Source organism: Mustela lutreola, chromosome 6 (genome assembly GCF_030435805.1).
Source record: "Mustela lutreola isolate mMusLut2 chromosome 6, mMusLut2.pri, whole genome shotgun sequence".
Lineage (NCBI taxonomy): Eukaryota > Metazoa > Chordata > Mammalia > Carnivora > Mustelidae > Mustela > Mustela lutreola.
In genome coordinates, this window is record NC_081295.1 from 64564874 (window position 1) to 64576114 (window position 11241).

At 40.6% G+C, this 11241-nt stretch overlaps 1 pseudogene; it reads left to right on the forward strand.

The window, feature by feature from the left end:
- Positions 1 to 1807: 1807 nt before the first annotated feature.
- Positions 1808 to 4099, forward strand: LOC131834602 (serine/threonine/tyrosine-interacting protein-like; annotated as a pseudogene).
- The last annotated feature ends 7142 nt before the right edge of the window (positions 4100 to 11241 follow it).

Here is an 11241-nt window from a genome sequence, read left to right on the forward strand (position 1 = left end):
CAGAAGGTAATTCCACAATTTGTCAAAGTAAGCAGTAGAAGGTATTTTAAAGTGAAGGAAATATTAGGTTAAATTGGAAAACATGAATGAAGCAGATGCAAATTTTATAAAAACTTGAATTCAAGACAAAAGGCAAAGGAACAGGTTCTTAAATTATTTTTAAGATTCTTTTTTTGAGGTGAAGGAGACAGAAATTTTAGTCATTCAACAAATTGCTACTTTTCTTCTTCTCCCAAAATTTGCAAATCAACCATCTTAACAAAATCTAAATATTCATCAATTTTAGCATTTCTAATATATTTAAGGAGAGTTTCATACACTGTGTTTGACTTTATTTGGTTCCTGAAATTTGGAGCATTATTATTTTTTGGTTTTATTCATAAACAGATAAAATATGTCTATTGAAAATATATAAACTGCCTCCTTTTAAAGGGAAATTATTGCTTTTTGCTTATTAAAGAGCACTTAAAATTTTAATGGACTACAAATTAATTCAAAGCTGATCTATAAAAACATGAAATCTCATGGAATATCTTCTTTACTTCCAACAAAACCCACTTCCATGCAAACCTCCATGGAGAGTGAGTTCCTGATCTGTTTTTCTGAAGCTGAAAACACTCTGTGTATAAGACCGTTACCTGGGGCTCTTTCTGGATGTGGTGCACAGTCCACACATCCATATTGGAACTGCCAATTCTTTGGATGACCCTGCCCACTTCACTACCATTGGGCTACAACTCTTAATCAAAGTCACTTCAAAGACCGCAAACAGATTGATTCACATGTGAATGCAACCCAAACTGTCTTCCAAAGGAGGAGGGATTCTAGTCTTATGTTCCTTTGAACCTACTGTTGCTCATTTACTAGTATTTACTTTGCATGGCCTATGGCTGAACCATGGAAATTGGAAAACAAACTCCTATTCAGCAAGTCATGTCAAAGGTGACTGCGGAGCCAGAGAGTTGACTGTGGGACAGACATTCTTTCTGATCTGGAGGCCTCTTCTGCGGCACTGCTGTCTCCACAGTTACATACCTGTCCGTGGAAGCCTTTCGTTTATCTTGTCTATGTGGGAAGTCCTAGACGATGCCATCAATCTGAGAGATGAGAGAGATGCCCATGTGACACTCCAACAATGGTTGAGGGGGGGAGGGGAAGAAGGGAAAGAAAGAAAGAAAGAAAAAAAAAATTAGGCGATCCTGAACAAAGTTCTTTTGAACTGTACGATGGTCATAGAGAAGATCCCATAGGCACTTCTGTTCAGAAACATATTTTGTACTCTGCCAAACACACAGTGAGGCAAGCATTCCCACTTGGGAACAGAAAATGGGTATTGTCCACAGACTCAGGGAAGAGAGAGGAAATAATCACATTCCTGAATTTTCTTCTGGGGGAAAATCAGATTCCTTCAGAATAACGCAGCTGCAGCACGCATCACTGCTTACTGGTCCTTGATGACAACCCTATTTCCTGTTACTTCTTCTGGCTGTGTCAGTAGAGGGGTATCTGGTGTGTTGTGTTTGAATGACTTGGGTGTTCTGTGGCCCCCAAACAAATGTTGCTGGTATTTTTACTAGTCTGGATTACACATTAAAAAATGTTAAAATTGCATTTTTGAGACATATTCAAATACAGTTTAGAGTTCTTTTGATGTGAGAAATTCACCAATCCAGATTGAATGATAAGGCTTTTTTTTTTTTTTTTTTTTTTTACCTGAAGAAGTACTTTGCATATACATTTTTTTACTCTATAAGGTTGCATGTATCAGTCATGAGATTGCACGTGAAAATGCCTGGGAAGATCTAACATGCTTCACAGCCTCCCAGCCATCATCATCGGTACCACCATCTTCAGCCATAACAGGATCCTTTGGAACCATAGCTGAGCGCTGTGTCTATGATGGAAGCCAAATCCTGTTCATGTCGCTTGAATTGAGATAAAGATGAAGCTTTTCTTATGGGAAGGTCCTTGACGAAGAGCTATGCTGCCAAGCTCACAGTCCTCCAGCCAGCTGACCCTTAGGGCAAGGTGCAAAGTCCATCTGTTTGCACAGACTTTTACTCTGTGGGGGTTAGTTTGAGCAGAAGTTTCTCAGACATGATATGGAGGAGATGTGCGTGTGAATAGTAGTGTTATTTAGTACCTTTTTTTTTTCCGATTTGACATTATATTTTATAAATATAATTCATAAAATTTATAAATGCCTACAAAAGTAGACCCATGTATTCATTTAAAGCATCACAGGACGTTATTTACAAGTCTAACTGAATCAATTCTGTTCAGTGAAAGGATACAATTTTAAGTATAGGCTGAAAATAAAAATTTGATTTCATTCTGACAGGAATAATGCACTGTGTTTTAAACAATTGTTTAAATCATCATTCAGATCTCAATATAGCTGAAATAAGACCAGATGAAGAGATAAAAATAGCAAAGTATCCACTAAGAGTCCCTATGGAGAGTTCAGCATTAACTACAGTGATCTCATGTGTCTTCTGTGGAATATCTACAACCTTAGAATACGAACACCCTTGGAGTTTTGCTACTGCAGAAGTCATTGAAGTAATCTGCAAGCTTATTTCCAAGAATACTATGTCCTTCCACTTCTATTCCAAACTTCCTACTAAGACCACAAAACGCTTCACACCACGATCTCATTCACCTGGGTTACATCACTCTGGAGTGGCGTGTGGATATATGTATTACCTAGAATGTCTCCATTAGGCCAAGAGTGAGAGATGCTAGATTTAAAGTATTCCCTTGTTATCATAACTTTAGCTAAACATTTAAGCAATCATGACTATATACATTTTAACAGAATTTGTGGGGAAATCTAACCAAGAACCCGACTTTCTGTCAGCCTAAATGTTAACTCCCCAGATCACATATGCTCATGAACATGTACATACGTGTGTGGGGAGGTAGGCTCTGGAGGAGCAGGGTATGTATGTGATAAAGTGGCTATCGGTATATGGAACTGGGAGAAACAACATATTGGGTCTAAATAATATCAGAGGTCTTGGAATAGCTCTGTTCAACCTCAGGCTTGGCTTTCAATGTGCATTTCTCCTCTTTATGATAAATTGGAGCACAGAGCTACCAGTGCACCTGCTGGAGACAGCTCGTTCAGGCGTCAGTAAAGGAAATATTTGGTAGGGCTCTTGCTTGTGACCAAGGCTGTGGGGCCTGAGGGGTGTAGAGACTCAGGGGGAGGGAGACAGCAGCAGCATGGCAGCCAGGTATAAGCCCCTCAACCTTCCTCTTGTCGTCATTGCCAGAGTCGCTGGGACCCTTTAGTTTGCATGTGTTAGTTGTAAACTGGCTGCCTGCTGTCAGTGCTCTGGTTTGCTTGCCCTTCTTCCTTTCTCTGCCACTGGCAGCCGGCGTCTGCCAGGGGACAGGCGACAGGGGACCAGATAACTCCCACTCGCACCTTACCCACAAGCCCTGGGGCCCTTACCTGGCTTCAGGTCAGGGGGACCTGAAACTGTGGGTCTCCTCGCTCCCCCAGGGCAAGGAAAATGCCTGAGGAATGGACCTACCCAATGAGAAGAGAGATACAGGAAATTTTACCTGGATTGTTTTTAGGCCCATATTCTTCTGCTATGGAAAAGCAAGCTTACCTGTACTACAGAAGCATGGACTAACCTCTATAATATGCAAAAGACAAAATATTGAAGCAAGCTTTGTTAAGTCAACCTTTCAACAATTATTTAGCTATTTAGTATTGGATATTGCAGATAATCCAGTTGAAAATAGAATACGCCATTTTCCCATAATTAAAGAATTTTTTGGTGGAGAAAAAGTTATTGTCCATGGAAATGCAGGGATCTCCAGGAGTGCTGCCTCTGTTATTACATACAGTATGGAAACATCTGGAATGAAGAGATACATCTGCTTATGTTCCAGAAAGATTTTGTATTAATCCTAATGCTGGATTTGTCCATCAACTTCAAGAATACGAAGCCATCTACCTGGCAAAATTAACAAAACAGATGATGTCATCACTCCAGATGGACCCACGGGCAGTTTGCAAAGAAAACACGAAGAAGAAGACGATTTTGGAAACATGCAAGTGGGGATGGCACGCAATGGCTAACTCAGGAGCAACACTATAGAGGATGTGAATTTCTACCTGGGAAGGAGAAAATACTAGAGACAATAATAATGTAAAGTGGTAAAAACAAAACAAAACAAAAAGGAAAATATGGGCATGTCCACTGGGCCAGTGTTACTCCAAGCCCTTGGCATGTCTTGCTTCATTTAAGTCTCCCAAGGACCTTGTGGGATGGATGCTACTGTTTTCTTCACCTTACAGATGAGGGAATTAAGGTGAAGGAACTGAAGCAACTCGTTGGGGAGTTCCATAACTAGCAAGTGGGGGTTGGAACGACTTCCGAGCCTGCATTATTAATCCCCGGGCCCTGCTGCTTCCTCAGTGTAACTTGCACCCACTGGCAACCAGTACACTGGAATCCAGTACCCAGTACTTTAAGCTGATACTGAATTAGTGGAGACCATTTTTCAAAGGAACAGCTTGGGACATGGCTAGACACCAACTGCTGGCTGACCACAGGAAACATCTGTCCAAAACAAGCCAGTGTGGATGCACAAAGATTATTGGTTGTTTGCACAATAGTCATTTGTACACAAATGGAGGCTTATTTGAACTTCAAACATTCTGTCCTCTAGTAGAACAGGTTGACTGTTTTCTTTGCAGTCCGGCTCAGGGCATGAATTTGTCTCTGAAATCTCCACTGCCCAGGGGTCAGGTCTCTCCATCGGAACTGTGGGGAGCTCCGGACTGGGGGTTGGCACAGTAGTGAGGTCCCAGTGTATCGGCCTCTCAGTCTGAGTTCTGAGTTCTGAGTTCTGAGTATCTCAGTTTGAGTTCTGAGCGTGGCTGCCTTCCCCTGGTGATATGCTCGTCTCTAAGTGAATCAGACTGGAGCCTCGAATTTCTCTCCCTCAAACCCTCATGACATTGTGTTTGACAGAATGCAAGTCTACCCCTGCCTGCAACAGGTGCAGCGTGGGGAAGAGCACCATGCCACAGATAACAGGCATGCATATGTCTGGTGGATTTAATTAGACACAGGGCCCATTAACAATTTCTGCAGATGTTCACATCAAAGCAGCTGAGCTAATTTCCTCACACTCTTCAGTTTGGCCTATTTTCCCCTTTCCCAGGTGTATCTACTCTGACCTTAATCTTATGATGCCTACATGCAAGCAAACTTCCTTCTGCTCCTGGAATTCAGATACTCCATTCACTGTGTGTTGTTGAAGAGATACAATTGCTAGTTGATGTTTAGTCTTTGCTCTGAAACATATATTATTCATGGTTAAGGGCCCTTTGTGGAGGCTGGGGGAAGAGTGGCTGTGTCTAGCCACAGTCTCTGACACAGAGAACCTGCTCACCGGGTGTCTGAGGCCCACTGGCCCACCCAATCCAGTAATGGAAAAGGACTGATATTGGCCGCATTTAACTCTCCTGCAGAAGGAAGTATTTTGTGAAGTTAAGCACTCGTGGCCTCAGGAAGCTAATGCATTTTCTAAAGAATGCAATTTATTCCCAGAGGGGATCTTAAGGTATGTCTTCATAGCTACATATGCTGGATTTAAAAACAAGCATATTGTAACATAGTGGAGAGAAGACTTGAACCAGGAAGGAGGGGCTTGGGGTGCTCATCTCAGTCCCATCCCTGACTACCTGGGTAAACTTGGCAAATCACTTTACTCCTCTCAGCCTTACTTTATTCATTTATAAGACTATAAGGCAGGTTTAACTTTTAAGATTTCTTCTAATTCAAAAGTCCTGTATTTTTTTAAAAAAACAGTTTAACAACATTGTTTCTCTCTGCCCTACAAACATGACTCGTGGCCACACAATATTATCTTACAGAAAGGCACTGAGCTCTACATATAACCTTGCTTTAAAGGCTCTCAACAACTCTGGTGGGCAGATACAGTTATTATTCCCATTTAAAAAAAGTCACTCCCATGGGCAGATTTCATGATACCTCTGAAATAATGAGGTCTTTAACAGAGCAGTATAGTCACAAACACAGAGACATCTAAAATACAGTAGTTGTTACTTTGCTGTCCTTTCTTTCTGTCACTTCAGGTCTCAACTACCTCTGTGAAGTGGATACACCTCATGTCTCCAAAGCAGAACTCAGTGCTGAGGCACTCTAGATGATCGCCAGGTCTAAAATATATATCCCTGCACACCTAATCTCCAGGTGGCTCTACAGGGATTGATGTTAGGAAGGTAAGGAAGAGCTTCTGTTAAGAAGGAACATTCATAGACCATCTAGAAATAAGACCATAGCTACATAGAAAATATCAGACATAGGCATTTTGGAAAATCTTAGGACCTGCCTCTGATGATTGGTATGAGGCTGGGGAGGATAAGGAAAGATGTGACAAAAATGCAAACCGACAAGATAACTTACAAGATCACAAGGTAACTTACTTAAGATTTTGTGTTATGAAGTCTCTGGGTTAAATATCAGGTAGATATATATTTTAGTATATTCTTTCACTTTGCCTGCTTGTTTATATGCTAGATTCTCATTTTCATGTTATTAGTATATTCAAGATCATAAAACATTTCCTAAGGAGGTTTAGAGTTTTGGGTTAGAGTTTTGGACAGCTCAAACAGAAGGTAATGCCTAGACCCACCTTCTGCCCATAAATTACCTGGGATCATGCATGACAACCAGACTTCACATTTCAAGCTGAGAGCTGGAACCAGGGGATGGAGCTGACAGATGTAGCGAATTGACAGGACAAATGTGTTCTTATTTTGCATAAATAAATATGCACATTGTACTAAGTCTAGTAAATGGATTCCCAAAGTCCCATGACAATTGTCAGAATTAAAGGAGTAAAAGTATGTTAGGTGAGCCAATATAAGTAAATGAGCATTATTAATTCAGTAGTATTTATGTAGTTCAAGAGATCTTGAATTAATAATGCAATGACATTTTATTAAAATAATGCTGCACCCTTAAAATCCCTGCCATATGCAAAACATAGTTAGATAAGAGATTTATGGGGAAATCTCATCTCCCTTTCATTTACAGTACCATTGCTGATGACAGGAGGGAATAACAGAATAGAGATTTATAGCAACATTTATTACTCTAACCATCTGATTTTTCTGAGGTATTTGCAATGTTTATTTTTTATTTTTTAATTGATATATAACTGACATATATTGTTAGTTATAGGTATACAACATAATGATTTTACATATGTATATATTGTGAAATGATTACCAGGGTAAGTTTAGTTAACATCCATCACCTCAATAGTTCCAACTTTTAAGATTTCCTCTCTTAGCAAATTCCAAATATATATTACAGTATGTTAGCTAGAGTCACCATGTAATACATTACACCGCCAGGACTTACTTATAACTAGAAGTTCAGTATCTTTTGACTACCTTCACTCATTTAACCCACTCAGCATACCCCCTCACCTGTCTCAGATAACCACCAATCTTCATACCTGATTTTGGTTATTTTTCTTCTTTAGAGTCCACATATAAATGAATTATATAGTATATGTCTTTCTCTGATTTATTTCACTTAGTGTGATGCCCTCAAGTTTCATCTGCGTTATCACATAAAGAAGGATAACCTTCTTTATGAATGAATAATATTCCACTGTATTTATACACCACATTTTTCTCTATCCATTCATCCACCGATGGACACTATGTTGTTTCCATATATTGGATTGTGTAAATTAAACTGCTATGAACACAGAGGTATAGATATCTTTTCAAGACACTGATTTTGTTTCTATTTGATTTTTTGAATAGTGCATCTGAATGGTCTTTTCCATGTTTTCTAAACTGGACATTATAATTAGCTTTAGTAGAGGGATGCTTTCCATCTGGGAAGTGTTCCTTTGAAGGTAGGATTGGTGCATAGGTTCCCATAGGCCTTCCAGTGAATAAGAAAGCAAAGCCCCCTGCCACCTTCAAAAGAAAGCAAACCCCACTGTTACCTTTTTTCTTTAAGATTTTATTTATTTATTTATTTATTTTGAGAGGGGGAGAGAACAAGCAAGAGCACAAGAGCAGGGAGCACAAGAGAGAGAAGCAGACTCCCTGCCAAGCAAGAAGTCCTATGTGGGACTCAATCCCAGGACCCTGGGATCATGACCTGATTGGAAGGCAGAAGCTTAACCAGCTAAGCCACCCAGGTACCTCATTATTTTTAATAAAAAAGAACATACTCCATTTTTCACTTTACATATATAAGCTTTGAAAGGGCAGAGTTATTTACACACCACTTTTTAGGGCGATTACTATCACTTTAGTAACTCTATATATTAACATACTCTGAAAAGAACATTTGAAATATAATAAGCTGTTAAAAATGTCCAATTATATGTCCCCAAGTACAGTGTTTTATTATCTATCTTTAAAGATTAACATGTTCTGCACAAGCAAATTGTACAATAATGTAAACTTCACTACTTACTCAAAAAGCTGTTTTCTTTCCCATTCATTGTGGAAATTTGCTTTCTACCTTTGAAAGTAGAGGATCTTGAACACAGTGATCTCATTTAAACTTGTCCTCATAACTTAAGAGTTTTCCCTTGAAATAGTGTATTTTTTAATGTGGGATCCTACTTTGGTCCCGAATTTCCCCTTCTCTGGAGTGGTTGGTTGGCCCATCACCACCCACATTACCTTCTTTCCCCTTCAGGATCCCCTTGTCAGTGGTACTTAGAACCAGGAAAGTGCACCCAAACTACGAGACAACAAGACTCAAGTGTATAGCTCTAGGGCAGGGAACTGGGAGAGAAACTCTGGGGATGAGTGGAGTCCTTTCTTTACTTTGGTACCATTCCTTGAGCCCAGGGTTTCCTGAACTCTGACCCTGGAAGAGTCGAGTGCTAATGTCACCATTTGCATATCCCTTACAGATTACAATTCAGGGTTAGCCGAACTTCTGAAAAATTAAAATCTATGTGATAAATATGCACTATGTTGGCCCATGTATTTTATGGGATGCAGAAAGAAGGCATCTTTTCTTTATCTCTGACTCCCCAGTATGAATCCATAATTTCCAACAAAGCCATACTGGAGAGGAGGCCTGTTTTTTCCAGGGCTTCTCAATGATTTGGCAATCTCTGCCCCAACCTCCACTCCCAGGATGTTTGTTCTCATGCTTCACGGTGTCCCTCTACAAAGCAAGCCACAAAATGGGTCTGGGAACGCTTTGGGGAAAGAATGGTCCTGTTCTGTGGGATACCCCAGAAGTGTCCCAGAATGAGACCACAGACGTCCTTAGGATGCTGACCCGACCCTGGGAACTCAAGAGGTTGACACAGGGGTCGAGAACTGATGTCCCTTGGATGCCTGCAGTGCTGTTATATGACCCCATCCCACTGGGCAGCTGTCAGCATCACAGCGGACACATTTTGACTAGAAATCCTGCCTTATTGTGAGAGGTTGCGCTGGTATGAAAGGAACATTTTCATTCAAGATCCATTTGGGGGTCTGCTTGGGAAATTATGGGCCTGCTGGGTTTGTAGGCTCCAGGTTGCTCTTCATCAAATGTATTTTCTTACCTTTCTTTGATTGAGAGCAAAAGATAACAAATTATCTTCCCTTTCTGCTGCCAAGAAGGGACATCACAGGAGATTCATCTTCCGCTCCTTCCTGCCTATAAAACACGAACAGTATCTTCAAGGTCATTTCAGCACAGCTAGGGCCATGTCCACACTACAGAAGAGGAATGGCCTCTTTTCTGTGCCAGGCATTATGCCATATGCCTATGTACACTGAAGAGTGACCTATCTGAGGGGAAAGAAATCAATATGGTGGAAGTTCCTTCAGTGGCTTTCTTTACTCCCTTACTTGGCCGCTTTATCAATTTGTTTTTGAGTTTGGTTTATCTAGCTTTGCAAGGGTGGGCATCATCAATGCATGATTTCCTCCCTTCCCCGGCAGTTCAGAAAAGTAAGGGCTTGAGCCCCCACAGAATGGAGAGGCGTCCTCTGACCTCTGCTTGGTTTCCTGTCATGTTCTCAACTTGGCAAACCAGTTACTCACCACCAGTGCAGTTCCATCCCATCAGAGAATACATGGGAATTTAGAAATAGATTTCCTCCTCTGTTTAAACAACAAGAAAGTTCTCAGGAAAGTGAGATTGCCTTCATACATTAGAGGAAGACCAATGTGCTATCTGGGACACTGAAAGTGGGGGAAAGTGGGGGCTGGGGTGCCTTAGGAAAGATCAGTTAGGAAAAGTGAAGGCTCTTTACTATGGAAAACAGCAGAGAATCCTCAAAAAAGTTTAAAAATAGAACCATCCTACAATCCAACAATCGCACTGCTTGGTATTTATACCCCAAATGCACAAATTCATGCACCCCTGTGTTTATAGCAGCATCATTTACAACAGCCAAATAATGGAAACAGCCCAAGGGACCATCAATAGATGAATGGATAAAGAAGATGTGATGTGTAGATATAGACCACAGAATATTATTCAGCCATAAAAAATGAAATCTTGCCATTTGTAATGACATGAATGGAGCTAGAGAGTATAACACTAAGTGATAGTTATAACACTAACTCAGTCAGAGAAAGAAAAATAACCCATGGTCTCACTCACATGTGAAATTTAAGAAGAAAGCAAATGAGCAAAGAAGAGAGAGAGAGAGAAACCAAGAAACAGACTACAGAGAACAAACCAGTGGTTACTGGGGTGGGAGGGGTAGGTGATGGGGATGAAGGAAGGCACTCGTGATGAGCATGGAGTGAAGGATGGAAGTGTTGAATCATCACATTGCATATCTGAAACCAATATAACACTGCACATTATATTGTTAAGTTAACCAAAACCATATAAAACTTACTTTTTTTTTTTTTTAAGGCAAATGCTCTTACCTTAGGTCCTGAGCTGCCTTCATTTTATCTTGGGGTATGGATCCAGGCACCCCTAGGGAGGCGACTGCCAGCCATCCTGGGTTCCGAGGGGTCCACAGAGATGACTGGATGCCACATACAAGGTACTCCATACAGTATGGGGTCCTGCTACCCTGAACCTCCGTTCATCAATTCAGCTAATCCCAGCCACAGTTTTTGGTGTCTGTTCTATGTTTAGCTTGCTCAAAGGAAAGAAGGTTCTGTCCTTGCCCCAAATGATTGGACTTTGTCAGAGATTTGAGAAATCTTAAAGTTGATGAATTCAATTTGGAGTAAAAAAT